Here is a 20,986-nt window from a genome sequence, read left to right as displayed (position 1 = left end):
ATTCTAGAGAAAACCGTAGGATCAAATCCAAAGGAATGGTCCATTAAATTGGAGGATGCACTCTGGGCTTTTAGAACAGCCTACAAAACTCCAATTGGAACCACACCTTTTAGACTTGTGTATGGAAAAGCATGTCATCTTCCAGTAGAAATTGAACACAAAGCATTTTGGGCTTTGAAAACATGTAATCTTGATTTACATGAAGCCGGACGTCTACGATTAAGTCAACTAAACGAATTAGAAGAATTAAGACATGAAGCATACGAAAATTCGTTAATCTATAAAGAAAGAACGAAGAAATGGCATGATAAAAGAATCAGAAGTTCAAAAGAATTTAAAGAAGGAGACAGAGTTCTTCTTTTCAATTCACGATTCAAGCTATTTCCTGGAAAATTGAAATCAAGATGGTCTGGACCATTCATAGTCAAAAGAGTTTTCCCATACGGAACGATAGAATTAATAAATTCAAATGGGATTGAATTTAAAGTTAATGGTCACAGAGTTAAACATTACATACATGGTCCGGTGGAAGTCGACAACGAAGTTAATCACAATTTCGACACCACAGCTAACTAAGTGTGGGGAGAATCAAGTCTTTAAAGGATAATATGTATTTCTGTTAGAGTTAGATTGTCTGTTTTCGTGTAGTTCTCGAAAATGGAACACGTATGGTCTTTCCCTAGCAGACCCTAAAGAACTAGTCTTCTCCCCCCATTCTGAATTTTTATTTTTTTAGGTTTTTACAAAATGAAGACTGCCTGTGAACTAAACCATGGTCTAATGCTACACGCTTTGATCACTAAAAGAAATAATGACATACTACCGAGTGAATTAGTATCAGTAATCAGAGAAAGAATGGACGGAGTTAGAAAAGGATCCAGATGCGAAGATAATAAGTTACAATTTGGTAAAGGAAAATCAAAATCCGCAGCGAAAAGAAGAGCACGACACCTAGAACGATGTCACAAATGCGGAAAATGGTCACATGGAGGTAAATGTTCAAATAATCAAACCTATTCAAATACCGAATTTGTTACTTTATGCAGAGACGGACCGTTCATATGTTTAGAAGAAAAAACAATGAATGCTCGAGGTTACGCTTATGCAGCCATGGAAAACCAATTAAACCGACTATCTTATGAATATAATAGATCATATAACTAAGAAATCTATTTCACAGGTATGTCTGTACAGTTTTTATTTTTATTTTTATTTTTAACCTTTTGATAATAAACGCTAATTTGTTCGCTAAAAAGTATTAAATTGGTATTGAATAAAATTAGGTTTGGCGACCGAAATTATTGATATCCTTCAAAAATTTATTACATCACTGCGAAATTTAACGTTTATTCCTAAGGTATAAATATCTTTAATCAATCAACCCAAAATATTTCAAAAATTCGTCATGAGTTAAATTAGGTCTTGGAACCGAAATTACTTTACCGAAAAGAGGGGCGCATATTTTTGATAATATTTGATTGATTAAAGTGGGATAAAAAGACAAAAATATTTTTAATTTTATTTTTACCATGTTTTTAAAATTAATATTTAAATCTTAAATTAATATTGTAAACTTTGTAAAAATAATATATTTAAAATTGTAAATATTTGAAAAATTAATATAAGTTTGGTATGAATTTATAAATTTTTAAATTAAGTTTGGTGTGAATTTTTAAAATATTAATTTTTAATTTTATGCATTTTAAATTTTGAGTTTGGTGTGAATTTTTAATATTAATTTTGAATTTTATATTTATGTTGTGTGAATTTAAAAACAAAAATTTACTTTATCTCATTAAGATAAAAATATGATTTTTAAAATTCGTCGTAAGTTGAAGACTAGGTCTTTGAACCGAAATTGCTTTACCCGAGGGAGGGACGAGAACTTTTATTATCATTATTTTTAATCTTATTGATTTAAAGTATGCCAAAAACATTAAAAAACCCAAAAATCTTAGCTTTTAAAACAATCGCTATAAAAAGACAAATTTTAAAATTTTGTCGAGGGACGGACTAGGACATCGATCCGAAACGACCTCGTCCTAATTAACAAGGGAAACAAAATTTTAAAATTAATTTCTTAATTGTTTTATAAGTTAAAGATTATAAAAAAATAAAAAAAAATAAAAAAAAAAAGGGTAAACTCCGCGACTCGCGGAGTTTGCAGTGCAAAACCTCCGCGACTCGCGGAGGGTCCAAAACCCAGAAAAAAAAATAAAAGAGCTGCTCGATCAGTCACTCCCCCACACACAAACACACTGCATAAACACTCGAAACTGCACCCGAAAACCACCGAAAATCACCCCCAAAAATCTCAATTTTTAACCGTTAATCACCAAATTTTTTGCTAAAATCATGTTGAGAAGGATGATATCTAAGAACTACTCAAGAAAAACGGTAAATTTCTACACCTAAACACCATTTAATTCGAATTTTAGTGTTCTTGAGCTATTTTTCCCCAATTTGATTTTGATGCTTTTTAGTGTAATTAGACTTAAATTGTTTATGTATTATGCTTGTATAACCTAGATTGATGCTGTTTAACATGATTAGAAGCCTTAAACTTCAAATTTTGAATAATCTAGGGTTTGTGTTCTTGAGCAATTTGGGGCTTTTTGATATAAACAGGTTATGGCCGATTTTTGTCATGAATTGTTGCTAAATTGAGTAGTGTAACATGTCTAGGTAGTTAAATGATCCAAACTTTGAGCCTAAACATGATTTTGAGAATTAAAGTGGACTTTTTCAAGTCCAAAATTCATGAACTTGATTTTTGAAAGATAATGCCATTTGAGACTTGTTTATTTGCTAGTAATGATTATTTTGACATGTTATTTGAATTAAATGCTTATGAACTTGGTGAAAATTTTCGTATATGCTTATTTGAAAAAGTGTAGATTTGATAAAAATGTGAAAATAAGCTTAAGTTTGATATAAATTAATAATGTCATTGTAATTATTTTGATTGATGATTTTGCTGACACTAATGCATATTTGGATGCACAAAATTTGTGTTTGATGTGTTTTGCAGAATGAAAGGGGTGAATCTTCATCCCAAGCCCGCCATGCTCCTGCTGAGAACTTGGAACAACAGGAGGTAGATAACTACTACAAGCAGGATGTACCTCATCCAGTCATGACCTTTTCAGATATGCACTTGGAACAGTTGCACCCGAACCTGCGATTTGACAGACTTTGGATAGATTATCCAAAATATCAACGGGGTTTGCATACTCTTCATTCCAAGGTTGTTGAGGTACCGAGGGTCATAGAATGGGGACCCTTGGAAGCTGTAGAATTGGCCGAGCCAATTAGGGAATTACTGGTACAGAGGTATGGTAATTCTTCTTTTAATGACTGGATATGTTTATTCACCATACGCAGACCTGTATATAAAGTATGGTGTGAAGAGTTGTTATGTAGTATAGAGTTGAATGATCGGGTAGCTAGTTTAACCGATCGTTCTTTTATTAGATTTTTGTTAGGCGGTTCGATGCGCCACATGTCTTTACTGGACATGGCTCAGGCTTTACGTATATATACGCCTGAGGAGTTAGCGTCTGCCGATTGTAGAGGATTGATACTAAACGGTAGAAAGATAGATGAGAATTTTGATACACACGGTGTGTGGAGTCAAATGACAAGCCATCACCGTTTCAAAGGGGGAAACTACTCTTATTTGGATATAGATAGAGCCGAATTAAGAGTAATACATAGGTTTTTAGCTAATTCGATTACACAAAGGGGTAAAAACAAAGAAAAGGTAAATGAACAAGATTTGTTTTACCATATGTGTATTCGAGACCCACACAGCGCTGTAAGTATACCATATTGTGTGGGTTATTATTTATCAGCTATGGTTCGGGGGATGCGTCCACAAAGCATAATAGGAGGTGGTATTTTTATTACTTTGATTGGTGAATATCTCGGTGTGGATATAAGTCGGGGGGGATTATTAGTAGAAGAGCAGGAACCCCGCGACACTATAGGTTTAAATGTATACCATGGTGCGAAAGTTTTGAAGCGGCGAAATAACGCCGCAGTACGATACCATGGTAGACATCCACAGGTGGAGAGAAACCAGGAACAAGGTAATGTAGGAGGGGGGAATGAGATGCAAGAAATGCATAGGTTTATAGCTTCTCAGGAATACGAAAATGCTAGACAGAGAGCATTTGAAGATTGGCAAGTTTATCAGAACCAGATCATAGCGCATTGCCAACATATAGGTAGAAACTATATTCCTACACCGAAACCCGTCTTCCCTCCTTGGTCGATAGAGATGCAGCCACCATATCCTACGTATGACCCTGCCGAAGCATTCTATAGCACTTATGGTTATGCGTGGAACCCCTATTGGTACCAATATCATCCTTAGTTTACTTATTATTTTTTTATTATTTTGTAATTTGTAATTATTGATACATTTAATATTTTTGTTAATATTGTAATCATTTTTATAATTATCTAACTTTTATTCTTAGATTTTAATAATTTTTGAATGTGGGGTAATATACCAAACTTCAAAAATATGTATATATGTTTGCAGTTTATCTTATGTACACAACAGGGTAAAACAACGCATTTTCAAAGACTGGCATTAAGTTCAGCATAAGCAACTAATTTTGACGACAAGATGCAAAATACATGTGAAATAACAACAAGACGGAATGAACAAATGATGTGCACCATTTATCATTCAGCAAACAAACGCCAATATATTTGGAAACTTTGGTAAAAATTTAATCATTTTCACACAAATCACCCTCAATAATTTAAATTGTTACTGATTTCTTGCAAATGAGGGCATTGCAAGATCTTAAGTGTGGGAAGGGGTTAAATTCTTTCGGATTTTAAAAATTTTTTACTTTATACACTTGGTTACCATTAAAAATACTAGTAAAGCAGTAGTTGTATTAGAATCTAGTGCTCTCTGATAAAAAAGAACAGCCCTAGTCTTATATACTGACTACCCAATTCTAGTAAAAATTTTCAATTAAATGAATTCAAATCATGTTTATACATATTTATGAACGATAAAACTAGGTTTTAACACCGAAATTATTGTTAACTCGGAAAGGACATAAATTGAGAAACAAACTAAAATGTTAAAATTCATTTAAAATGGAATAGAGGACGATAAAAAGAAAAATAAAAAGCCAAGTGTGGGAAAATTTACCAAGTTATTTTAAACATATGTCACATATATTTGTAACAAATAACTGAAAATACTTTTGCTTTGGACTAAACTAAACTGTTTTACCCAATGAAAGAAAAGAAGAGATGGATCTACACGATGAATCAATTCCATCATTAAAAGGAAGTAAAGTCTTCCAAAAAAGACACGCGCTTCTTGATTTAGGTCATGAAGTTGTCGTCCAGACCAGCTGTAGGTTGACGAAAAATCTAGAAAAGTCATCTCTAAAATCAGCAGGAAATCCACGGACCTCAGCATTAAACAGGGTCGCCAAGTGGTCAGATTTATCCTAACCATGAGAAGGATTTATCTCGTACAATGGGGGGGCACCATGCAAATTATCTGGATAAGACTAATGAATCAGATCCCCAGAAAGGATAATCTCCTTAAAGATTAAAAATCAGCTTTTAAGACTGATATTACTCAATCCTAGAGATTGACCTTAAAGATTGAGAATTACAAACTCATGGAATTCAATGATATCTAAGCTCGAGCTTAAACGAGAAAATATTTTGATCAAAATTACAAACCGATTTGTTTTCTGAAAACCCTATTTTCAATACGTTCATTACGATTGAACGTAAAATCCTAGGAATTCACCTGGAATTCATTAGGTCACTTGAACTAAATCGGGTGTCAACCGTAAGAACGGTGGTTGCATAGCATGGTCAAAGACAGGACCTTGTGCCAGACCGAAAAATTATAAGGGTGAGCTTTACTATTGCTCCTACCAAGGATAGTAATTGCGTCCGACACGTTATAGACCATAATCAAAAGCATGTCACGGGACATTGCCTTAACAGTTGCTTGTTCAACGCTTTCCTTTACAACCGGACGGTAGTTTGCCGAAAGGTAATATACGGGACAAGTAAACTGGACGTGTTGCTTTCCAAATACAAGGTTAGCAAGTGGGTGACACAAAACCGCAAGTTTTGAGCTAAAATTTTCAAATCTGTAACCCACCAAACCCACAAAAATATTTTGCAAACACCGGTAAAGGGTTATTCCGGAAAACTTATCTAGGGTAAAAACTAGATTTAATTTTCAAAAGATCAAATGTTTTCATAAAGATCCAATTTCGTTAATGGATCTAAAATTTTATAGTCATGTGGGACTGTAAACCATATCGTTACTACCATTGTTTATACCGCCGTATAGAAATCACTGATGTACAAAGTGTGAAGAATAAAGAAGTGATTCTAGTAGTTCAAGACGATATTGCTTGAGGACAAGCAACGCTCAAGTGTGGGAATATTTGATAATGCTAAAAACGAACATATATTTCATAGCATTATTCCTCAAGAAAGACAAGCTTTTAGTTGCAATTGTTCTATTTACAAGTGATATTCGTTTAAATAATAAAAGGTGAAGACAAAAGACAGATTCGACGAATTGAAGACGCAAACGACCAAAAAGCTCAAAAGTACAAAAGACAATCAAAAAGGTTCCAATTATTGATAAGAAACGTCTCGAAATCACAAGAGTACAAGATTCAAAACGCAAAGTACAAGATATTAAATTATACGCAAGGACGTTCGAAAATCCGGAACCGGGACCAGAGTCAACTCTTAACGCTCGACGCAACGGACTAAAAATTACAAGTTAACTATGTATATAAATATAATATAATATATAATTAATTATATTAATTATATATATATTATATATATATATTAAAAACCGTCGGCAGCAGGAAACTCCAAGGGTGTGAGCTGTAAATACCTCTCCGCGACTCGCGGAGTTTGAAGGGCATTTTGCCGCGAGTCGCGGAGCCCCAAAAATCAAGTCTGGCTATAAAGCAAACCGAATTCTGATCAAAATTACACATCTTTTTTCTTCCTCTTCATACGTAAATATATTTATATTTATAATTTATATTTTAATTTTAATTATAATTCTAATAATAAGGGTATGTTAGCGAATGTTGTAAGGGTGTAAGTCGAAATTCTGTCCGTGTAACGCTACGCTATTTTTAATCATTGTAAGTTATGTTCAACCTTTTTACATTAATGTCTCGTAGCTAAGTTATTATTATGCTTATTTAAAACGAAGTAATCATGATGTTGGGCTAATTACTAAAATTGGGTAATTGGGCTTTGTACCATAATTGGGGTTTGGACAAAAGAACGACACTTGTGGAAACTAGACTATGGGCTAATAATGGGCTTTATATTTGTTTAACTAAATGAAAGTTTTTTAATGTTAATATAAAGATTTACAATTGGGCGTCCCTATAAATTACCATATACACTCGATCGGACACGATGGGCGGGGTATTTATATGTACGAATAATCGTTCATTTAACCGGACACGGGAATGGATTAATAGCCACTAGAATAATTAAAACAGGGGTGAAATTACATTCAAGGGTAATTGGTGTAATTGTTAACAAAGTGGTAAAACCTTGGTTTACACGCAGTCGATAACCTGGTGTATTCATTAAACAAAGTATTAAAACCTTGTTACAATTCGAATCCCCAATTAGTTGGAATATTTATCTTCGGGTATAATAATAATTTGACAAGGACACTTGCAATTTATATTTATGACTGATGGACTGTTATGGACAAAAACCAGACGGACATATTGAATAATCCAGGACAAAGGACAATTAACCCATGGGCATAAAACTAAAATCAACACGTCAAACATCATGATTACGGAAGTTTAAATAAGCATAATTCTTTTATTTCATATTTAATTTCCTTTATTTTATATTTAATTGCACTTCTAATTATCGCACTTTTATTTATTGTTATTTAATCGCACTTTTAATTATCGTACTTTTTAATTATCGCAATTTTATTATTCGCAATTTCATTATCGTTATTTACTTTACGCTTTAATTTAAAGTCTTGTATTTATTTTATATTTTACATTAGGTTTTAACTGCGACTAAAGTCTTAAAATCGACAAACCGGTCATTAAACGGTAAAAACCCCCCTTTATAATAATAATATTACTTATATATATATTTGTATTTTTATAAAAGTAAACTAATATAGCGTTGAGCTTTGTTTAAAGTTTTCCCTGTGGAACGAACCGGACTTACTAAAAACTACACTACTGTACGATTAGGTACACTGCCTATAAGTGTTGTAGCAAGGTTTAAGTATATCCATTCTATAAATAAATAAATATCTTGTGTAAAATTGTATCGTATTTAATAGTGTTTTCCTAGTAAAATAATAACTATTTTATATACACCTCGCTTCGCATCAATAGGTTCATGAATCCGAGGCCAACCTTGCACTTGTTCAATGACGTCATATGTATTTTTACTACGAAATACAGTATTGTGAGTTTCATTACTCCCTTTTTAAATGCTTTTGCAATATATATTTTTGGGACTGAGAATACATGCGCTTTTATAAATGTTTGACGAAATAGACACAAGTAATCGAAACTACATTATATGGTTGGATTATCTAAATCGAATATCGCCCTTCAAGTCTGGTAACCTAAGAATTTAGGGAAATGGCCCCTAGTTGACGCGAATCCTAAAGATAGATCTATGGACCTTGACAAGTCCCATTCGGGGTACGAATGCTTTAGTACTTCGAGATTATTATTATACTTTTGAGAGGTTCTGTATGGGGATATTCTATGCATTAAAGTTAATGTAGGTTACCAGGTGTTCAATCCATATGAATGATTTTTATCTCTATGCAGTGCGAAATGCCTGATATGGGATGTATATGTATGAGAAATGGAAATAAAAATCTTGTGGTCTATTAAAATGATGAAAATGAATTATTATGATAAACTAATGAACTCACCAACCTTTTGGTTGACACTTTTAAGCATGTTTATTATCAGGTATTAAAGAAATCTTCCGCTGTGCATTTGTTCATTTTAAAGATATTACTTGGAGTCATTCATGACATATTTCAAAAGATGTCGCATTCAAGTCGTTGAGTTAAATAGAGATTATTATTGTGTAAATGACAGATTAGGTCATTTATAAGTTGGTTATTATGAAATGGTATGCATGTCTGTCAACTTTCAATGTAATAAAAGGTTGTCTTTTAAAAACGAATGCAATGTTTGTAAAATGTATCATATAGAGGTCAAATGCCTCACGATATAATCATATGTTATTGTATTCGTCCTTATAGATTAGGACGGGTCGTCTCATGTGGTATCAGAGCGGTGGTCTTAGCGAACCAGGTCTGCATTAGTGTGTCTAACTGATAGTCGTTAGGATGCATTAGTGAGTCTGGACTTCGACCGTGTCTGCATATCAAAAAGTTTTGCTTATCATTCTTTGTCAGAAATTACATGCTTATCATCCTTAAGTCTAGACACGTTTTCCTGCATTTATTCCATACGTAGTGTACAAACGATTTCTTATCTTAGCATATCTGTTAATGTGAACTTTTCTTGATATCTTCTAAAGATTTCCTCCGTGATTTATGGAATTTTGGTATTATATATACATATGTAAATTATGTATTGGAGAGTACCAATCTAAATCCTATAATCTATTTCATATCAAAAATCATCACCCTGAACATACAAGATGGATCCCGTATCTAGTTCAAATTCCTTAATCTCTGACAGCTATTCCGATATGGATGTTCACCTGAACTCCGAAGACAGTGTAACCAGAATGGACCAACCAATCAGCCATCACCTATTCTGGATGGATTGGGGATGGGTTCGTAGCCGACTAAACCAATGGAGACAAGAAGAAGGCGATCCTTTCCATCCACCACATTGCCCTCTTGGTGAAGAACCTGAAGCACTTACCGGTGAACATGTTCGTAATACTATTTTCTCTCTCATTTCAAGGGTATCTCGTCATGACTATATACTATCTCGGATTCTAGATCTTATTCATCTGCTAGTCCGAACTGACAATCACCCCAGCGTAATGAAAGAAGTTAACGAACTTCGCGCTCGGGTAGTGGCTTTAGAGAATATGGTGCAAAGATTACAAGCACCAGCAGCAACACCGGCAGCAACATTACCACCATCAGCAACACCAACAGTATCACCACCACCAACAACAACATCTGTATCCCACACCTCAACATCACAATCTGTACCTCAAGCATCAACGTCACACGCACCATATATACCAACGAATACCAACAGCAATAACCGATGAAGTATTGATTCATAACTTCATTGGAGAAACACTCTGCGAAGATTATGTAATCTCCAAAGTCTTAGAGATTATCTATTCTAGCCTTAACCATAAATCAGATGTGTGGACTGAGATGATGAAAGGAAGAGTAAAACCCTGACAAGGATGGTGCACAATTTACAAGCTAGACTTGTTTTACCAGCAACATCAACAGTACCGCAGAATCACCAGCAGTGTTGTCAGCATCATCAGAATCAGCAGCATCTACAACCTCATAAGCTACGCCAGTTCAAGAATCACCGTGGACATCATTACGAATCAACAACGAGTATATTGTATCAATGAGTTATGAAGTATTAACTCAATTCCTCTGAAGAATTTATATGTATATCTTATATATATATATATATAAATTTTGAAAACATCATAAATCTTTTCGTACTAAGCTATTATATATGAATTGAAAAAGGGTAGATACTACTCGATTAAATTCATATTACTAATATGCTAAGATGTACATTCTTCTTTAACAACTTAACCATCGTTAACTACGATCTCTGTTACAACTCAATGAATTCCGTTTCATAATAAACTAAGTGTATTATTCAATTATGTGTTTGCGTTTACACTCTAGATATATTCGAAACTTTATGGAAAACATCATTCGTACCTTACGAAGTTAGCAAGAGTTCTTAGGGCATCAACATGATTCACCAAGGAAATATCCATAAGAATAAATAATGAAGTATTGATCACAGTAGTGAAATACTCTGAGAAGATTATGTAATCTCTAATGTTAGAGATTATTCATTTCTAATCCCAGCCTAAGATCAAATGAGCTTAAATTAGTATTAACTCATCGACTCTATATTACATCTGAAGAAAATATACATATATTTTCATAAAGACTGTAATAAAATTTTCATGTACAAAAATATTATTTGTGAATTTTTTTTAACGGGTAGGTAATACCCGAGGGATATATAAATTCCCAATTAATATGTTACATTCCTTGATTCCGATTCAGCAAATCATCAACTATATTCACTATTTTCACAACGATATACATTCTTTCGTAAGAATCAAAACAATCGTTCTCATCCAAATTCAATTTCATATTCTGATTTTGATAAATCAAAATCCAAGTCAAGAATTAACAGAAGACATCACTATTAAATTCCTACATCTATCAAAGTCATACTTTGAATTCAAAACTGTGATAGCACATCACTTTTATTCGTGACATTAAGAAGGATATTGGAATCATTCGAGATTCATGACGATTTCATCAACTGGATATTAATAATGACAATCTGCATTTAAACCCCTTCGAAATCCCTAAAGACACTTCAAATAATGAACAATTGAGATGATGATCCAACCACATGTTACCCATAGTCATGTACCTGAAAAACTCTCGAAACCAAAGTCATAGTTTAATACGTATCTGTGTCAGACCCTTTGGCATTTATTAGCTAAATTAACTTTTCAATCTCTTTTCAAAATAGACAGTTTTGTCACAGCTTCAGCAAATCACCTTCAACTGTTCATTCGAATAAGCCTTATTATAACGATTACCCCTTCATCATTGTTACCGGAGAACCTTTCATATCTCGCTACATTAGCAGTAACATTATCAACAAACTCCATTGATCTTTAAACCTCTCCGAAAAATCACGATACTTATTCATTAAAACTTTATCAAGTACTCATCTACAACTTGTAACAATCATTGTCATACCAATTACTGGGAATTAGCAATAACTATTTTGAATCTCGCAACATTTCTACGCTAACAGTTATATATATATATATATATATATATATATATATATATATATATATATATATATATATATATATATATATACACACACATATAACGTCTATCTTCTAGACTTATGCACTTCGAATGTGAAGTTTCTGAAAAACACCCCAAACTGCGAGCTAGTTCTCGAAACTTTGAAAAATACTGATGAAGCAGCAAAAACTATGAAATGACCTTAACAGCCAAAATTTTGAAGATAAAGAATAATGTGTTGGCAAAGCTCAGAAAAGAGAGAAAATTTAGTACTGAGAAACGGATTGAGCAAACCATGAAGGAAGCTGTGGACAAGTCACAAAGACTAAATCTTCCTACAAAGGATCCAAATGATTCAGTGCCTGCTGAAGTTATTAACGAATACCTTACTTTTGACTCTAAACCTCTATGGACAAATCTCCTTCATCATACATCAATATTAGAAATTCTAAGATATCATCGTATCTTTCATTATAAATATCCCCGATATTTCTGAGGATATCTTCATAACTATCTTTATCTGAAATCAATTATCTTTTCAAGCTATCTGTATTACAACATAAAGGAAACTGTTTAGTTTCAATATTCTGAAAATCTTTGAGTTTAAAATATGAATGTTTTGAAGAAGTGTTGGGGACTGAATCATGAGTTAGTATAATATAATGACACTTGATCAACGTGATTATATTACAGTAAGTCGTGCTGAGTTTCTAAATGGAACGTGATGATTCACAGACCACATCGTCATCATGTGATATGTTACACGACTCTTACATTCTACCTCATTTCCAAACACATTAAGAACAATATCTTCTTGATAGTGCTATTTTCCCGGATATTCTAGTAATTTGACAAGTCAGGACAGTGTCATTACAATTTTCTTCTTAGAACATTAATTATGTTCATTCCGAAATTCATATCTACGTATTCTGGACCATTATTCGCTCGATTTAAAATTGGGAAGATAAAACAAAAGCATGAAGCTTCAAAATATCAATGAGAGTATAAATCACAGTAAATTGGAGAGAGTATTAACTGTGGATGTTAATGATTATGGAAAGACAGAAGCAGAGACATCAAAATATAAGGGAAGATATAAAACTCAACAACCACCCAGAAATTATAAACCGTATATATCAATGCATATAGCAATATAAAGACAAGGGAGGATTAAAAATACTATAAAACCAAGAGTATAGTAGAAGTGAATAGATTCTTCCGGCGGCAGATGAAAAAGAAGAATGACGGATATAAAAGTTAGGAGTATATCAAGGATTAGAACCGGATGGAGCATATTGACGAATGCTTTAAAATATGAATTAAAAGATGAAGAATAGAAGGTGTGAATTGTAAGGAAACGAAGGGGGTGGAATGATAGTAAAATATCCGACAGAGCAATCAAAACAGATGATCACATTTAAAGCGGATCTAATTTCCTTGATTATCGATGAATCAAATCTTATTACAAAGATTTTCTCCAAATTCCTTGAACTCTGGAAATCAATACTATCTACGTCAAAAGATATGACGAATCTACACTTACTCATTTCACTCTTATGTGATAACTTCACTTATACTCTTCGCGTAATTAAATTGTTTTATCCAAATTACTCGCTGATGATAAAACTCTAATTATCAGCTCGTATACGTCATGAAAACATACTTATTGTTAGCCATGACCATCCCAATCAAATTTCGGGACGAAATTTCTTTAACGGGTAGGTACTGTGACAACCCGAAAATTTCCGAACAAATTTAAACTTTATCTTTATATGTTTCCGACACGATAAGCAAAGTCTGTAATGTTGAAATCTCAAAAACTTTGAACTGTGTTCATGTAATCAATTACCCTTCGACTACTCTCGATGATTCACGAACAATTATGTGTAAATAGATATATATATATATATATATATATATATATATATATATATATATATATATATATATATATATATATATATATATATATATATATATATATATATATATTGTGAGTGTGTGTGTGTGTGTGTGTGTGTGATTACTAAATTGAGAAATATTAATAAAACATTTAACGGTTTAGTTTATATGAATATAAGCTATGAGATCTGTTTTATGAACTTGGAAACGTTATCAAAGTATTGAATGAATAATACTTTACATGAACGTATTTGTTCGAAGAAAGTTTAAAATATTTATCGACGAGATTAAAAAGATAATATCAAATGATTGATTTATTAGATACATTGTATGATTACGAGTCTCTGTTGAGAGGTCCACTTTGGAATTAGGAAACTTTTCCCTTTTAACGGTATTTGGAATAAATGGTAAAGTGATTACAGGTAAGAACAAAGTGTCACTTAACAAGAGTTAGACAAAAGTTAGTGGGGATTCTTATTTGATTTCCAATACATGCTCTACTACATTTCATTCGTGACTTTTGTTAAAATAACAATTTAGTTTTTATATTATTTAAATGTGAAAGTAAAATTAGGGAATATAAATAACTTAGAAAATGGATATCGATAAGTGGAATAAATTTACGTTTTACCTTAAAATGATTTCATACGTTTAATTATCTTTTAGGATTAACTCTTCGAATAAACTGTAATTTAAAAATATAAAACCCGTATTACTCTATATGTGATTTTACTTTCTTAACGAAATGGGTTTCGATATAATAGACTTTTGTTATTGAAAACATTTTTTTTACAACTACTACCATTATAATCTTTTTAATAAAACGATCTTTGAATATAATATAATTTGAATATTAAAAGGTTTTTTATAAACATTTATGTATAAATAGGTGATATCGATTTTAACTTTAAAATGCAAACGTTACGGAATAATACTTTCTATCATTGAAACGATTTCAAAATATATATAGTAAGACATACATTTTTTTCGAACGTTATTATATATATAATTTACAATGTAATAAAACTTATTATTAGAAAATATTAACTTAAATATAAAATGTTTTATTTAAATTTTTCTAAACATTTAATATAATATTATTAACTAACGAGACGATGAATAATAAAATCAAATGACCAAAACATTCAAATGATTAATTTACACTTTGAGCGGGATAGTTTTCATTGATTTAAGTCTTGTTATATATAAAGGTACGTTACACAAAACATAAAGTATTAGTTTTCTAAGCGTATGAAAAGGCGTTCGAAAAACCGAAACCGAGACATTAGTCAAGTGACGACGTACAATTTATTGGAACTAAATTTACAAGTCACCTATGCATATAAATATAATATAATATATAAGTAATTATATTAATTAAATATAATATATATATATAATAATAATAAACGAGTGTCGGCAAGAATCATTGGGCGGATATGAGCTGTAAATACAGCCCATGCGATCGCATGGCTACAAGCCATAAACCCCATGCGATCACATGGGGGCTAGATGAGGCTGAGGTCCTTAAATTCATTCAAAACTGGTTCCATTTTTCATTTCAGCATCTATCTCTCTCGTATTCTCTCTATATTTATATATTTATTATTATTATTATTATTATTATTATTATTATTATTATTATTATTATTATTATTATTATTATTATTATTAAGATTAATATTATTATTAATCTTATGGTTACGAGTATTATTATTATTAGTATTACACATAAAATACTACGACGAGGTCGTAAGCGGGTTACTTTCAAAACGGGTTTACGAGCTGGGCAGAGCTAAGGAAATTATGGGTTATAGCTATGGAGGTTATGGGTATAGTCCGTGGGTATGCTCGTAAGGTCAATCTAGTATTTATCATCTCCATTACGTCTACGTACTTTCCTGCAATATTGAATCTTAATATTGATACGTGAGCACTCATAACTTAATTTTTATATATTAATAGTGTATCCATTCTACTGCTCGAGTACATAGGATTATGCATGCTTGTACGTTTGATATTGTCGTTAGATAGGTTATGTTAACACCTAAATTAGATACATATGCTACTAGGATAAGGTATACGATATGCATGTCGTTGTAAATGTAGCAAAAGATTAAGAACTTTTCATTTAGATATCAAATGGTTTCGATGAACGGATTAGAAGGTATAACCAATTAGATTATCTATGATTTTATGTATTATTGTTAAAATGGTTATTATTGTTACTATCATCGTTATTATTGTCGTAATTAATAATAATTATTATTATCATTATAAATGTTATCATTAAAAATTGTCATTTTTATTACTATTTTTTTTATCATTAAAATTATTATTAACGTTATTATTATTATTATTATTATTATTATTATTATTATTATTATTATTATTATTATTATTATTATTATTATTATTAATTATTATTATGATCTTTATCATTAAGATAGCTATTAGTAATATCATTATAATATTTATTATTAATAGTATCATTATCATTAAAATTAATATTAGTATTATCTAATTATTATGACTAATGTTATTATCATTATGAATGCGAGTTAAAAGAGGACTAAAAGCTATTAAACGAATCGATTAGGAAATAATGAGTATGAGTATCATGATGAAATTAAAATATTGTAAGATATTGATTTAGATAAAAATATCGTTTTCAATATTTTTATCATTGTTATTATTAAAAAGTATTATTAATATTAAAACTATAATTTTTACTAAAATTATCATTTTTAATAGAAATATCATTGTTATTAATAAATATCATTATTATTATCATTTTATTATTATTATTATTAAAAATTATCATTTTATAATTAATATCTTCATTAGTAAATAAATATTTTTATTACCATTATTAGTAAAATAATTATTATTATTATTATTATTTCAAAATAATACAACTTTTATTCATTATTATTATTATCCATAGTATTTAAATATGTGATACAAATATATATTTTCATCACACATAATATAATTACATTAATAATACATACTACTATATTTTTATGATATTAAGTAAACTTTATAAATTTTATTACTTAAGATATATAAAAGTATATTTTTATCATATAGATATTTTAATATAAATTTTTATTAATAAATGACTTTTATTATTTACTTTAATAAAATCTGATAAATATATTTAAATATATAAAACAACTATACTTAAGTTATATATTAAATACGTATAAATTTTGGAAATCATTTTTAGTCAGATTGACTTTTGTTGACTTTTGCATAATAATCTCGAGCATTAGGATTGCGATACACTATGACCTGACCTAAATTGTTAGACATATATTGACCAACAGATATATATATATATATATATATATATATATATATATATATATACACACACACCTAATATAGGTTCGTGAATCCGAGGCCAACCTTGCACTTGTTCAATGACGTCATATGTATTTTTACTACGAAATACAGTATTGTGAGTTTCATTACTCCCTTTTTAAATGCTTTTGCAATATATATTTTTGGGACTGAGAATACATGCGCTTTTATAAATGTTTGACGAAATAGACACAAGTAATTGAAACTACATTATATGGTTAGATTATCTAAATCGAATATCGCCCTTCAAGTCTGGTAACCTAAGAATTTAGGGAAATGGCCCCTAGTTGACGCGAATCCTAAAGATAGATCTATGGACCTTGACAAGTCCCATTTGAGGTACGAATGCTTTAGTACTTCGAGATTATTATTATACAGACGAGAGGTTCTGTATGGGGATATTCTATGCATTAAAGTTAATGTCGGTTACTAGGTGTTCAATCCATATGAATGATTTTTATCTCTATGCAGTGCGAAATGCCTGATATGGGATGTATATGTATGAGAAATGGAAATAAAAATCTTGTGGTCTATTAAAATGATGAAAATGAATGATTACGATAGACTAATAAACTCACCAACCTTTTGATTGACACTTTTAAGAATGTTTATTCTCAGGTATTAAAGAAATCTTCCGCTGTGCATTTGCTCATTTTAAAGATATTACTTGTAGTCATTCATGACATATTTCAAAAGACGTTGCATTCAAGTCGTTGAGTTCAATAGAGATTATAATTGAATAAATGACAGATTAGGTCATTTATAAGTTGGTTATTATAAAATGGTATGCATGCCTATCAACTTTCAATGTAATAAAAGGTTGTCTTTTAAAAACAAATGCAATGTTTGTAAAATATATCATATAGAGGTCAAATGCCTCGCGATGTAATCATATGTTATTGTATTCGTCCTTATGGATTAGGACGGGTCGTCTCAACATGTCCCCATATAAATATTGAGAGTTTTGTACTCATTACCAATTGTCTAGTTATTAGCTGCAAGCGTTTATCTATTGATTCAGCTAAACCAATTTTTGAATGTACATAAGCAACTGGATGTTCAACAACAATCCTTATAGACATATAATAATCATTAAATGCTTGAGATGTTAACTCACCAGCATTATCAGGTCTCACCCTTTTAATGGTGTAATCGAAAAATGTGTTCTTTATTTAATAATTTGAGTAAGAAACTTTTCAAATGCCACATTTCGACTTGATAATAGACGAATATGAGACCATTTACTAGATGCGTCTATCAGAATATGAAATGTCTATTTGGTCCACATGGTGGATGAATTTATCCACATATCTCACCTTGAATTCTTTCAAGAAACATTTGTGATTCCTTTTCACAATATACTTTTCATTAATCACCATATGTGCTTTTCATTAATCACTACATGTGCTTGAAATGCCCCGTTCATACCGATTATAAACGATTCACAATAGTTGATTTCATTGCGAGGTATTTGACCTCTATATCATACATTTTACAAACATTGCATTCATTTTTAAAAGACAAACTTTCTTTACATCGAAAGTTGACGGCATGCATACCATTTCATAATATATCCAACTATAATTGACTTAACAATAATCTTGATGAACTTAACGACTCGAATGCACCGTCTTTTGAAATATATCATGAATGACTCCAAGTAATATCTCTAAATGAGCAAATGCACAGTTGAAGATTTCTTTCATACCTGAGAATAAACATGCTTTAAAGTGTCAACCAAAAGGTTGGTGAGTTCATTAGTTTATCATAATCAATCATTTCCATCATTTTAATAGACCACAAGATTTCAGATATTTAATTGTACATGTAACCCAAGTACATAATAATACGCGTAACCCGCGAATTAAAAATCATTCATATTCGTTACAAAAATGTTATTATAGTTAAGTGTTATGTCATAAATATATTTTTTTATATAAAAAAAATCTTTATTTGATATATTAATAATACTAATAATAATGACAAAATCAATGATAATTATGATATTACTAATAATTATGATATTACTAATATTAGAATTAATAATGATACTATATATATATATATATATATATATATATATATATATATATATATATATATATATATATATATATATATATATATATATATATATATATATATATATATATATATATATAATAATAATAATAATAAAAATAAAAGTGATAATAATAAGGTTAATAGAAATAACAATGATTTTAATGCTAGGTTTTATTATAATAATAATTTTAATAATTTCTTTCAAACATAACCTAATTAAAGTTTTAATTTAATCATTTTCATAATAATATTTATATTCAAGATTTCTATGATTATAACCTTAACAATATCATTAGAACTTTTATATTTATAATAATCAAAATTTTCATGTTTAATTCCTAAACTAATGACTAAAGTTTCTTTAACATAAATTGTCATCCTAAACATAATAATAATAATAGTAATACTTATATTGATAATGGTCTAATAAAATTAATAATAATGATAATAACAATAATATTTAGTGATAATACTAGTAATGATAATGATAATAATGTTAGTAATAATAACAATTATATTATTAATCTTAGTATATATATAATCGATTTTTAATTCCTAATAATAGCAATGACAACAACAACAACAACAACAATAATAATAATAATAATAATAATAATAATAATAATAATAATAATAATAATAATAATAATAATAATAATAATAATTAATAATAATAATAATAATAATACTAATAATAATAATAATAATAATTTTTAAAATTGAAAAACTACCTCACAAGCTTTTAAAAAAAGTTGTTCCGGGCTCGAACCCGAGACCAATCGTAAACACATAACACTCCTTAACCATAGAACCATATCTGTTTTTCCCGAATTAATACGGATTTAATTCCCTTTAACCCATTTCTTTTTCTGTTTCTTTTTCTTCTTCTTCTTCATCCATTCAAACTCGACCCAAGTTTAAACCAACGTATTAACAAGCTTTGAAGTTCGATTTATATCAGAATTTGAAACATAAACGTCCTTTAATGAGTGACTGAATTAATTTAAAACAGAAAAAAATAAAAATAAAATCGAGCTGCTTAAAGAAAAAAAATACGATGAACTCAAAATCAAACTCGAACCTAGAGGCTGTTACAGAGCACGATTTCAACATGAAAGAGGTGCTAAATCATATTTAGAAACTTTCTGAATAATCAATTTAACTTAAAACACTAAAACACGTTCGAATTTCGGCAAGAAGACATCGTTTGACATTTGAACTTTAAACTTTGACTCGTAAATTCACACTCGATAATAAAAATTGAGACTTGAAACGTTCCAGATAGTTTAAGTAAAATATTCCTAACAAGATGGCATTTACACATTTTGAAATTGATTTTTAATTCGAGTCTTTGCCAAAAACGCCAAGAACAGAGAAGTCGAGCTAAAAAAAATATCAGATTAATTTAGTAACTGTAATATGTTAATATTATCTATATTTGATGAGAGAGTGAATGATTCTCAATAGCCTTAATCCAACGTTTGTTTTATAGCCAAAACTTAGTCGACAGAATATTTCCTTCGTACAGAACTGAATAAAAAAAATAAAAAATAAATAAAG

Source organism: Rutidosis leptorrhynchoides, chromosome 2, assembly GCF_046630445.1.
Source record: "Rutidosis leptorrhynchoides isolate AG116_Rl617_1_P2 chromosome 2, CSIRO_AGI_Rlap_v1, whole genome shotgun sequence".
In the NCBI taxonomy this organism is placed as follows: Eukaryota; Viridiplantae; Streptophyta; class Magnoliopsida; order Asterales; family Asteraceae; genus Rutidosis; species Rutidosis leptorrhynchoides.
Note: the sequence above shows the minus strand (reverse complement) of the source record.